The sequence below is a fragment of the Triticum urartu genome, chromosome 6A (genome assembly GCF_056163025.1).
Source record: "Triticum urartu cultivar PI428250 chromosome 6A, HENAU_Tu73, whole genome shotgun sequence".
Classification (NCBI taxonomy): Eukaryota; Viridiplantae; Streptophyta; class Magnoliopsida; order Poales; family Poaceae; genus Triticum; species Triticum urartu.
The window spans coordinates 224,340,247-224,354,295 of record NC_141878.1 but is presented as its reverse complement, the minus strand read 5'-3'; positions in this window follow the sequence as shown (position 1 = coordinate 224,354,295).

Below are 14,049 nucleotides of genomic sequence, written 5' to 3'. Positions count from 1 at the left end.
TTTTCTTTCTTTCTTTATTTCCTTTTATTTGCAATATGAAAGTAAAGAAAGCAAAAACTCAAACTAAAATTTTATTATATAACTTGCACACGATTACAAGGATAGATCACTAAGCAAACTCTCAAACAAGAAAGGATCGAACTAACTTTTATTCATCTAAAGCAAAAGATCGAACTAAAGCAAGTAAAAGTAAAAAAGATAGTGGGATCATACGATACCGGGGCACCTCCCCCAAGCTTGGCGGAAGCCAAGGAGAGTTCCCATACCCGATACTCAGTTCTCCTTTGGTGATGAAGAAGATGATGATGGTGATGAAGCGATCCTGTCTTTAAGGATCAAGATATTCTCCAGTCGACAGATGATTCTCCGGAGATGGATGATATGCTCTTGATGCAGAATATTTTCGCGAGTGAGATACTTATTTTGTATGCGAACTATTTCAATGACGCGAAAAGCTTCAATCTCAGTAGGAGTAAGGTGAGTAAGGTAGGGCTTAAGGATATCTTCTTCCTCCTCCTCCTCGGCCAGTAGTGCTTGTGCTGCCATCGAGGATGGATCTACGGTAGCTTTCTTGCCCTTGTCTCCTTTGACTGTGTCAGTAGGCTGCTCCCGCTTCATCTCGATCTTCATCAACCAAGCGTCTTCTTCCATGTTGTTGGAGGAGCTGCAAGACATTATGCCTGGCTTGATAAATCTGGTCGGAAACAGCAAGAAAAGAGAACAGAGGATTTCTTCACGATACGGTGATCAACAGGTTCGGGAAGTATATATAGATTTTTTATCTTGGAGGACAAGCATACGGTAGAAAAATGGAGTCCGGAAGGTGTCCCAGGTGGGCACAACCCACCTGCCTGGCGCGCCCTGGTTTCTTGTGCCCACTAGGAGGCGCTTCCTGGAAGTTTATTTATTTCCAAAATTTCTAAATATTCCAAAACTGATAAAAAATATTTTCACAGATTTTTCGGAGTCCGTTTACTTACCATATCACGTACCTCCTTATTTTCACGATTTTGGAGTGTTCCGGAAGGACTCTTTTATATGTTCTTCCGGTGTCAAAGTTTGGATAACTGTAACGCCCTCGACGCGGCTATATCTCCCACGTGTCGAAGCACGACTTAGAGGCATAACCGTATTGAAAGCAATGTCGCAAGTGAGGTAATCTTCACACAAACCATGTAATACAATAGGGGAAAAAGATACATAGTTGGCTTACAATCGCCACTTCACACAATTACATGAATAAAGCATTACAACATTCAAATACAATCATGGTCCGACTACGGAACCAAAATAAAAGAAGAACCCCAAATGCTACACAGATCCCCGATCGACCCCAACAGGGCTCCACTACTGATCAACTAGATCGAAAACAAGACAAAGGACAAGGTCTTCATCGAGCTCCTCCTGAGCTTGGTTGCGTCATCTGCACGGTCTCATCGACACTTGCAAGCTGGTTTTGGAAGTATCTGTGAGCCACGGGGACTCGGCAATCTCGCACCCTCGCGATCAAGACTATTTAAGCTTATGGGTAAGGTACAAGGATGAGGTGGAGCTGCAGCAAGCGACTAGCATATATGGTGGCTAAATTATTCGCAAAAGAGAGCGAGAAGAGAAGGCAAAAGCACGGTCGAACAACTATGATCAAGAAGTGATCCTAGAACAACCTACGTCCAACATAACTCCAACACCGTGTTCACTTCCCGGACTCCGCCGGAAAGAGACCATCACGGTTACACGCGGTTGATGCATTTTAATTACGGTCAACTTCAGGTTTTCTACAACCGGACGTTAACAAATTCCCATCTGCCCATAACCGCGGGCACGGCTTTCGAAAGTTCGAATCCCTGTAGGGGTGTCCCAACTTAGCCCATGACAAGCTCTCACGGTCAACGAAGGATATACCTTCTCCCGAGACATTCCGATCAGACTCGGTATCCCGGTTCTACAGGACAACTTCGACAAGTTAAAACAAATCCAGCAACACCGCCCGAATGTGCCGACAAATCCTGATAGGAGCTGCACATATCTCGTTCTCAGGGCACACTCAGATGAGCTCTCCATACAACTAAAACCAAACCTCGAGTTTCCCCGAGGGGGCGCTGCACAGGACTCTAGTTTGGACCAACACTCAGAGGAGCACTGGCCCGGGGGGAACCCAAGGGAAAAAAAGGCTAGGTGGCAAATGGTAAAACCAATGTTGAGCATTGCTGGAAGAGTTTTATTCAAGGCGAACTGTCAAGGGGTTCCCATTATAGCCCAACCGCGTAAGGAATGCAAAATCCGGGAACATAACACCGATATGACGGAAATTAGGGTGGCAAGAGTGGAACAAAACACCAGGCATAAGGCCGAGCCTCCACCCTTTACCAAGTATATAGATGCATTAATTAAATAAGATATATTGTGATATCCCAACAAGTAAACATGTTCCAACAAGGAACAGCATCTCCATGTTCCAACAAGGAACAAACTTCAATCTTCACCTGCAACTAACAACGCTATAAGAGGGGCTGAGCAAAGCGGTAACATAGCCAAACAACGGTTTGCTAGAACAAGGTGGGTTATAGGCTTGGTTCGACAATATAGGAGGCATGATAAGCAAGTGGTAGGTATCGCAGCATAGGCATAGCAAAAGAGCGAGCATCTAGCAAGCAAAGATAGAAGTGATTTCGAGGGTAAGGTCATCTTGCCTGAAATCCCACAAGGAAGAAGAACGAGTCCATGAAGAAGATAAACGGACGTAGTCGAATGAATCCTCACAACACAACGTTACCGGAACCAACCCGAAGAAGCAGCACCGGAAAGAAGCAAACAATCATGGTGAACAACCATCACATAATCATGTCATGATGCACAACCAAGTATGATGCATGTCCGGTTTTAATGAGGCATGGCATGGCAAAAATGCACAAACAATCCTACAAATTAAGTGGAGCTCAACATGCAACGAGTTGCATATTGAAGAAACACCACAACAAGTTATTTAGTTTGATCTCATTTATGTACCCATCAATATTAAATGTTGTTAAACATGGCAAGAGGTGGAGCATAGGAAAACTACCTATCTAGGCAAGTTTAAATGAGGCCGGAACAACAACCCACAATTCCGGAAACTCCTCATGTGTATATTTTAGGTTTGGTACTGATCTGCCCTAAACACAATTTTAGAGTTGTTAAACATGCAAAGTAAGGCCACCATGTTAAACTAGGCATTTTTCCACCCCATTTACATATAAAGTTTATTAAATTCTGAGTTACGGTTATTTAGTTATGAATTAAAGCATTTTAGCAAGGCATAGAGCAAAAATTAATCGAACAACATTTTAAGCATTTCAAACATAGATGAAAATGACATGTTATTAAAACTAGACGAAAAACTAAGCATCTTTCATATTAAGTTCGTTTTAATCCGATGCACGGTTGGAGCGTTATAAAATGCATGATGATGAAGGACTTTTCTGTAAAACTGCACTCTCTGGGATAAATTGGAAAATCGCTGGACAGGAAAAAAAACACACTCGCGCTGAATCTGCAGGCTGGCCCAATAGAGAGAGAGAAAAAAGGGTGGGGCGCTGGGGTCAGCTCACCCAGTGGGCCTTGGCCCGTCTGGAGGAGAGGTAGGCCGGCCTTGGTGGAGCTGGGCTTGGAGGCAGTTGAGGCCGGGATGGATCCACGCGAGAGAAGTCAACGCGGGTGGGTTCTCGTTCCCGAGCGAACAGAGGTAGAGGAGGCACTGCGGCTCCAGCGGGGCAGGACGCCGGCGAGGGACTTGGGGCTCCGGCGAGCTGAGAAGTCCGGCAACGACGGGGATGGTCGGGACCCGACGGATCCGGTGCGAAGGAGGTCGAGGAGGCCGAGGTGAACCGCTGGCATTCTCCTCTGCTCGATACAGAGAAAGCAGAGGCCGGCGGAACTAGTTTCAGGCGCAGGGAGGAGCAGGGGACTCCATGGCGAGGGAAAACAAGGGCGACGGCTCGACGACACGGGACTTGGCGCGGTTGCGGAACCTCAGGCGACGGACGGGCGACGAGGAGGTCGTCCATGGCGACGGGAACCTGCAGGGGTCTCTGTTACAACGAGACATGGAGAGATAGGGAAAAACAGGAGGAGAGGAACGGGATGAGGAAGGAGAAGAAGATAGAGAGGAGCAGGACAAGGCCGGTCCTGGTCGTGGTCGCCGGCAGCGGGGTCGCCGGAGGGCGCGGCCTGCTGGGTCCTGAGGTGAGCTGGGTCTGGGGGGTTGAGCAGAGGAGCTCGGTGGGGGTGGATTGATGGGTGGATCGGGAAGGCACAGCAGACTGCCATTTGGGTGGATGGGGAAAAAACGAGGTGGATCTGGCAATGATCCCGAGAGGATTTGAAGTGGCGGCGGGCAGGAGGATGGAAGGGACAAGTGGCCTAAAAGCTAGGGTTCGGTCTGATTATATAGGTAGCGGGTTAGAAGAGGCAAGCTTTGGACCCTCCGATCATAATCGGACGGACGAGAATAAAATAGTTAGGGAGTCCAAATAAGAAAACGGTGATGTTTTGTAGATGTTTGGGGATGATCCCGACCCAACGGTGGCGACTGCCCGGGTCGGGTTCGGAACAACTGCCGGACGCGTGCGTGAGGGGTTTGATGCATTGATGCAAGGGGGGCTCAGGAGGGGTTGGTTGTGACTGTGTAGAAGGGCTTGGACTGAGAGGAGAGAAGAGAAAACGGCCCGGCAACAGTTTTCAGAGACCGAAATTGACCGGCTATAATGCCGCTATAGTTTAACGGTTGGGCTATCAAACGAACTCCGAATGCGATGAAACTTGACAGGCGGTCTATCTACACTATAATAAGACCACACGTCAACTCTCATCCCATTCCGAGAACATTTTCCAGCCACTTAGAAAATAATATTCGGACGTGCCGCGGGCGCGTGCAAGTGTGTCTGGGCTCAGAACGGACAACGGACGAAACTGGGGAAACCCGGACGAATGCAAGTTTTGAAAACATGATGATGCAATGCATATGATGACATGATGAAATGCAACACGCAAGAAAATGACATGACAACGACAGCGAATAACTGGAAGACACCTGGCACCTCGGCCTCGGGGCGTTACAACACTCCACCACTACGGGAGGATCTCATCCCGAGATCTAGAATGGCACCGGAGGGCAAACGGAAGAGAAAGAGAAGAGGTAAAATTAAGTTGCTTCTTTGACAAACGAGTGAAACCACGAACCTTGAAAAGGTTAAGCCGTTTCGAGAAAAGAATACAACGGAGATGAACGAAGTTGAAAACACTCCGTTAGAAAAGAGGGACAAGTAAGAACAACTTCGAGCAGCACTCCGGTTGAGAGGTTATGCAAGACTTGATACGGTGAAAAGAACTTGAGCAGAAGACACGACACTCCGGTTAAACAAGATAGAGAAGGAATAAGACTGATATAATTTGGACATCACTTCGACTATAAATGGAAGAAATTGAACATAATCTTGACAAACCGAGATGAGGAGTGAAAAGAGCAACATCACTAGACCTCCGGGAGAAAGAATAGAAAAAAGATAGTTGAGACAAAAGAATGTAGAAAAAAATGCCAACTTCTGCTACAAAAGAGCTTGAAAAGGTATCCTTAGGAGAAGGGTCGAACGGAGTTGTTGGAACACCAACAACGAAAAGAATAAGCTTGTTGTGGTCTTATTTAAAACATCTCGAAATAAAGAGGTGAAATTCTGCCACTAATGGAAACAATAGATTGGATTGATAAGAACAAGGAGACGAGAAACTATTTCACCGTGAGGATAAAAGAAGAACTTGGATCATTTATGAGTACCACAAATAGCAACAATCCTTAGGGAAAGCTTTAGGTGAAAATATTACCCAAGATAAGTCGAATGGCGAGATTGATGGATTTAAAAATATCTCATTCTTAACAACATGTGTATCATGGAACATGAACTCAAATTATCAAGAATGACATAATACCACCTCCAATGTTACGGTAGAAAGAAAAGCACTCCCGATAGCTCGATGAAGAATGCTTGAACTCCTGTAAAAAGAATCTTGATGATCACTTCGAGAAGGAATTAAATCCTTGATGAACCAACATGTAGAACCTTCATGAAGAACTCCGGTAAACAAAGGAATGATCAAACGGAAGGCAAGAGAAGTTGAAAACACATGGTGAATCCTTGAAATGATTAAATGGAGCTTTGCGATGAGATAAATGAGAGATCTTGAAACTTCGGGAAAAGAAAAGTTGAAACAAATGAAACCGAGAATTTGTTGAGCCTCGTAATAAGTAATTGAATATACTCGATGAAACAAGAATAAGAATTACATTATGCTTATCCTTCACTAATTTAGATTGATGACAAGCAACGGATTTGGCATACTACTTATACTCGTAGAAAGGATTAATATAGATATAGCGCAACCTTGAGGAAGGTCTTCAACGAACCACCGGTAGAATTGAAACCACGAATGAATTGATAAGGAAGAGAAATCTTGAACGAACCACCGTAAGAATTAAAAATGAACAAAGAAAAGATAAGGAAGACACCGGGAAGAATTTAGCAAATGGACGAAGATGCTTGAGAGGATTTAGATACAAGTGAACGAAGAGATCACGAGATGATAAGAGAATACTTGAATGATGCACCGGTAAGATTTAGAGTATGAGAGCTGAAAGCTGGAATGAATAAATCTTCGATGACGGGCTCCGAATAATCAAACTGAGAAGACTCTTGAATTGCTTCGGATGGGTGAAAAAGATTCTCACAATCGACAATAATTATGAGAGGATGGCAAAAAGCTAGCACCATGAATCTTGAAGAGAATGAAGCAAGATTAAAGAGAAACTCTACTTCGGTCTTCAATATCTGAGAATGATGAGGAGAAACACCACCAAATTGTTGAGATACTCCGGGATGAAAATGGAAAGGTTGAACCAACGATGAAAGAATTTGAAAGATCAAGGAGAAAGGCATTTGACTGATGATAACTCATTCTTACATCAAACTTGGAAAAGAATTTGAGAGTAACGCCAGGAAAATAAGAAGAATCAGGTAAGATCCTGGGAAAAGACCTGTGGGTTAGGGCCCACTCAAAATAAACACCGTTGAATGATTTAAAAGATAGATTGCGCCGGTTGAATTAAATGGCTTGAATGGGATAACATCCTCGAAAGATCTTGAACGACTGCAAAGTGGAAACACGAATCTTCGAGATATCTTGAGCACTCCGGAACAATCGAATAGCGAGAGGTGAATGATTAAGAATTGCACCGGCATGAGAAAGCATTGAAATGAGGAAAGCATATGATCAACAAAGCTTGACTTGAAACCACCGGATAAGAAAAGGAATGAGGAATGACGAACTTGAAGCTCCATTAGAATTTTTATGAGAAACACCGGGTAAGAACATTGGCGGAAAAAGGAATGAAGAGACTTCACAAGAAAAAATGATACTAGATTAAGAAATCTGAGTCCTTGAAGAAACAAGGGTGGGTGGGTGGGAAACAAAGACAACTTGGGGGCGGATGAAACGAGCACCGTTGAGAGAACTTAGAATTGAACTTGGAATGTTGAAGTGATCGGATCCACTTGAAGAGAAACACGCCGGTGAAAAGGATTGACAAGACAATCTCGATCATCAAGAAGGATTGGTATCCACATCGGAGTATGAGAACACCGTTTGGGGAAGGTGTGGAATCAACATTTGACTTCGAAGCAACTCGAATACCACAACTCAAAACAAAAGAAAGGATTGTCTTGCAGAATAAACCGGAACAAACATATGATAGAGATTTCGTCCGAAGTTTTCGTGGTGGGGCCTACACGGGCTCGATCGTACAGCACCATCATGTACAAGGCAGTGCACATGACATACGAAGCGTCCCCGAGTCGGCATAGCCAAGGACTCTTTAAGACACAACGAGACCACTGTAAAACCGACCGTGAATAGGCGGACCACTAGACGTCGAACCCCAATTTCATATCATACATCTGTCGGAAAGATATCCTAAGAGCTACTTGAATTCCCACTTATAAACTCCGGAAATTTTCACGGTTATGCAATCAGGTGTTGGGGATACAGGGGAAGCATAATATCTCACCCAAAACTAGCAAATCCTACATCCAGCTGTATCCATCCTTCAACACATAACCCAGAAACCTTCGGAAATCATCTACCTCAACCTTCGAAAAGCATCCGTTATACGAGTTATGGCAATAGTCCCGAACTCCCTCCCCAGTACTGGGTGGCGTCGAGGTTATCTCACCAACAACTGCATAAAAGAGATTTTCGATGTCGGCGAACTAAACTCAGGTATTCCAGACCTGCAACGATAAAATTGTGACGACAACACCTCGGAGCTCAACTCCCCGAGACACTGCCACAACCCCTAAATGACAGGAGGCACCAAGAACAATGTTCTCGTCACAAAACCATCGAAACGATTCTAAGATACCCACGTGATCCTAAATTTTTTTTAGTGAAATTTGAGAAGAGAAGAGTCAAAACTCTACGTCAGGATGCCTCACCAGAGCGATGAAGGGACTGAGGAGTAAAAAGAATTCCTAACTCTCCGATATATAATTCCTAAATGACTCAAAAAAAATTTCTAGACTCAACTCGTCCGCTAATTCGATCAAGCAGTGGGGGCTCCTAAGGTCGGCGAAGGCTCTAATTACCAACTTGTAACGCCCTCGATGCGGCTATATCTCCCACGTGTCGAAGCATGACTTAGAGGCATAACCGCATTGAAAGCAATGTCGCAAGTGAGGTAATCTTCACACAACCCATGTAATACATAAGGGAAAGGGATACATAGTTGGCTTACAATCACCACTTCACACAATTACATAAATAAAGCATTACATCAAACAGATACAATCAAGGTCCGACTACGGAACCAAAATAAAAGAACCCCAAATGCGACAAGGTCCCCGATCGACCCCAACTGGGCTCCACTACTGATCAACTAGAACGAAACAACACAAAGGGCAAGATCTTCATCGAGCTCCTCCTGAGCTGGGTTGCGTCATCTGCACGGACTCATCGGCACCTGCAAGCTGGTTTTGGAAGTATCTGTGAGTCACGGGGACTCAGCAATCTCGCACCCTCGCGATCAAGACTATTTAAGCTTATGGGTAAGGTAAAAGTATGAGGTGGAGCTGCAACAAGCGACTAGCATATATGGTGGCTAACATACGCAAATGAGAGCGAGAAGAGAAGGCAAAGCACGTTCGATAAAAGTATGATCAAGAAGTGATCCTAAAACAACCTACATCAAGCATAACTCCAACACCGTGTTCACTTCCCGGACTCCGCCGGAAAGAGACCATCACGGTTACACACGCGGTTGATACATTTTAATTAAGGTCAACTTCAGTTTTTCTACAACCGGACGTTAACAAATTCCCATCTGCCCATAACCGCGGGCACGACTTTCGAAAGTTCAAAACCCTGCAGGGGTGTCCCAACTTAGCCCATCACAAGCTCTCACGGTCAACGAAGGAATAGACCTTCTAGCGGGAAGACCCGATCAGACTCGGAATCTCGGTTACAAGACATTTCGACAGGGTAAAACTAAACCAGCAACACCGCCCGAATGTGCCGACAAATCCCGATAGGAGCTGCACATATCTCTTTCTCAGGGCACACTCAGATTGTCCTAGGTACGGGTAGGCCAGCCCAGAGTTGCCCCTGGTGGTCACCGGCAGCTGACAGGTTGGACCAACACTCTGAGGAGCACTGGCCCGGGGGGGTAAAATAATGATGACCCTTGGGCGCGCGACCCCCAAGGGAAAAGAAAAGGCTAGGCGGCGAATGGTAAAACCAATGTTGGGCATTGCTGGAAGAGTTTTACTCAAGGTGAACTGTCAAGGGGTTCCCATAATAGCCCAACCGCGTAAGGAATGCAAAATCTGGGAACATAACACCGATATGACGGAAACTAGGGTGGCAAGAGTGGAACAAAACACCAGGCATAAGGCCGAGCCTTCCACCCTTTACCAAGTATATAGATGCATTAATTAAATAAGATATATTGTGATATCCCAACAAGTAACATGTTCCAACAAGGAACAACATCTCCATGTTCCAACAAGGAACAAACTTCAATCTTCACCTGCAACTAGCAACGCTATAGGAGGGGCTGAGCAAAGCGGTAACATAGCCAAACAACGGTTTGCTAGGACAAGGTGGGTTAGAGGCTTGGTTCAAAAATATGGGAGGCATTATAAGCAAGTGGTAGGTATCGCAGCATAGGCATAGCAAAAGAGCAAGTAACTAAGCAAGCAAAGATAGAAGTGATTTCGAGGGTATGATCATCTTGCCTGAAATCCCGCAAGGAAGAAGAACGAGTCCATGAAGAAGACAAACGAAACGTAGACGAACGGGTCCTCACAACGCGACATTCTCGGAACCAACCCGAAGAAGCAAACACCGGAAAGAAGAACACAACATAGTAAACAACCAACACATGAACATGATATGATATGCGAGATGCGGTAGGCGATGCATATGCATGATTTGACGAGGAATGATTGAACCCGGCCTCAACATGGAAATCCAAGTGTGCCACTGGAAAGGTGAGGTGAAATCGCTTGAAAACGATATAAAGATCACCGGAAACGGAGTTACGATTTGGAAATGGCAAGCGATTCAAATATGACATCGGTCTGCGATTTACTGCAAGTAGCCAACTAAATGCAACAAGATGAACATGCTACAGCACTCAAACATGGCAACAAAATACATGGCAGGGATGCATTCATGATGCTTAACAAAAGATGAACACTGAGCTACGGCCAATTCATCCATTAACAGGCTCAAACAAGCATGGCAAAAATGCGTATTGTAAACAGATTTCAGACTTAGTGAAATTAACACAAGCCTGGAATTTCAGATCAGGTAGCACACTTCGGAGCAACAAAACTATATGCTACAGGACCTGAACATGGCAAAGTAAAGCATGGCATGGAACTACTCAAAGAGATTAACAAAAGTCCCTTAGTGACCTTGAGCCAAAAGGGATCAGAAAATACAATTGCAAGCATGTGAACATGGCAAAAACATAATCAGTTCTCAGACTTGGTGAAAACTGGAGCATGCTGAAAACAGATATCAAGTAGGCATGTTTACGAGCTCGATGCACTCACTACAGAGCAAGGCATGACAATATAAGCATACACCCATCAAGAATGCACATTATACAAGCTAGACATGGAAAGAACAATAACATAGCATGCACGGATCAACTACAACACCCTCGGCAAAATCGCTAACAAGTAGATAATCTGCCCAGATTCACGAAATAGAAAAAGTAGAGCTCGATTGACTCAAGATAGGGTGCTCCATAATTACAAACAAAGACATGGATGGAAATAGCACTACAAGATTAACAAAACATCCTTACTGATCATCCTCAAAAGAGGCACAGATCACTAGGAAACAACATGAACATATGGCATCATGAAATGAACAGATCAAGGACTTAGTGGAAATGAACGTGTCACCTCCTGGTTGGTCGCGGGAGGCGGTGAGCTGAGGTGGCGGCTCGCGATACGGCGGAGCGAGGTGGCGGCGGCGGCTTGACATGTCCGGTGCGGAGAAGAGATGTCCGGCGGCGCGCGGAGGAGGAAGTTAGGGTTTGTACCGCGAATATTTCAGAGGGGAATACATATATATATGTAGAGGGAGCTACGAGAGTCCAAATGAGGTGTGGTTTTCGGCCACGCGATCGTGATCAAACGACCGATATGATGGAAGAGGTTTAGGTGGGTTTTGGGCCAAATTGGAAGGGTGTTGGGCTGCAACACACACGAGGCCTTTTCGGTCCCTCGGTTAACCGTTGGAGCATCAAATGAAGTCCAAATGGTATGAAACTTGACAGGCGGTCTACCGGTAGTAAGCCAAGGCCGCTTGGCAAGTCTCGGTCCAATCCGGAAATGATTAACCCCCACACACGAAAGAAGGTAGAAATGACCACTGGAGGAGAACGGAGCGCCGGAATACAAAACGGACAACGGGGAAAATGCTCGGATGCAAGAAACGAACATGTATGCAAATGAAATGCACATGATGACATGATATGGAATGCATGACATGCAAGCAATGACAACACAACAACAGCGAATAACTGGATGACACCTAGCACATCGGTCTCGGGGCGTTACACCGCGGGCGCGTGCAAGTGTGTCTGGTCTCAGAACGGACAATAGACGAAACTGGGGAAACCCGGACGAATGCAAGTTTTGAAAACATGATGATGCAATGCATATGATGACATGATGAAATGCAACACGCAAGAAAATGACATGACAACGATAGCGAATAACTGGAAGACACCTGGCACATCGGCCTCAGGGCGTTACAATAACATTACTTTCAACATTAATAGGCGTACCTGAGATATAATGCTTTATTCGTTGCCCATTGACATCCTTCGGGTTAGTACCTTTGGAATTATTTATTTTGATGGCTCCAGGCTGGTAAACCTGCTCGATAACATAGGGGCCTTCCCATTTTGAGAGGAGTTTTCCTGCAAAGAATCTGAATCGAGAGTTGTACAAAAGAACATATTCTCCGACTTTAAACTCACGCTTTTGGATTCTTTTGTCATGCCATCTTTTTACGTTTTCTTTGAATAATTTTGCATTTTCTTAAGCTTGGGTTCTCCACTCATCTAATGACCTAATATCAAATAACCTCTTTTCACCAACAAGTTTAAAATCATAATTGAGCTCTTTGACGGCCCAATATGCTTTATGTTCTAACTCAAGAGGCAAATGACAAGCTTTTCCATAAACCATTTTATAAGGAGACATACCCATAGGATTTTTATATGTTGTTTATAAGCCCAAAGTGCATCATCTAACTTCTTAGACCAATTCTTCCTGGACCTATTAATAGTCTTTTGCAAAATTAATTTTATTTCTCTATTGCTAAGTTCAACTTAACCAATAGACTGAGGATGATAGGGTGATTCAATTCTATGGTTAACATCATACTTGGCAAATATTTTACGGAAAGCACAATGAATAAAGTGTGAGCCACCGTCATTCATTAGATATCTAGGGACTCCAAACCTTGGGAAAATAACTTCCTTAAGCATTTTAATAGAGGTGTTGTGATCAACAGTACTAGTTGGAATAGCTTCTACCTATTTAGTAACATAATCAACAGTTACCAAAATATGTGTATACTCATTAGAGGAAGGAAAAGGTCCCATGTAATCAAATCCCCAAACATCAAATGGTTCAACAACAAGTGAATAATTCATAGGCATTTCTTGATGCTTACTGATATTACCTATTCTTTGACATTCATCACAACATAAGACGAACTTACGGGCATCCTTGAAGAGAGAGTAGGCCAATAAAATCCAGACTGCAATACCTTATGAGCAGTTCTATCTCAAGCATGATGCCCTCCATAAGCTTCGGAGTGACATTTTTGTAGGATTTGTCCCTGTTCATGCTCAGGTACACAACATCTAATAATATCATCTACTCTTTCTTTATAAAGATGTGGGTCATCCCAAAAGTAATGTCTTAAATCATAGAAGAATTTTTTTTCTTTTGTTGGTATGTAAAGTTAGGTGGTAAATATTTAGCAACAATGTAATTAGCATAGTGAGCATACTAAGGAGTACTGTGAGCAACATTTATTGCAGCTAACTGCTCATCAAGAAAACTATCATCAATAGGTAGTGCGTCATCAAGCACATTTTCAAGCCTAGATAAATTATCAGCTACTGGGTTCTCAGCTCCATTTCTATCAATGATATGTAAATAAAATTCTTGTAACAAGAGAACCCATCGAATAAGTCTAGGTTGAGCATATTTCTTTTCCATAAGATATTTAATAGCGGCATGATCTGTGTGAATAGTTACTTTGGAATGAACAATATAAGGTCTAAACTTATCACAAGCAAACACCACTACTAAGAATTCTTTTTCAGTAGTAGCATAGTTCCTTTGAGCACTGTCTAGATTTTTACTAGCATAATGAATAACATTCAGTTTCTTATCAACTCTTTGTCCTATAACAACACCAACAGCATAA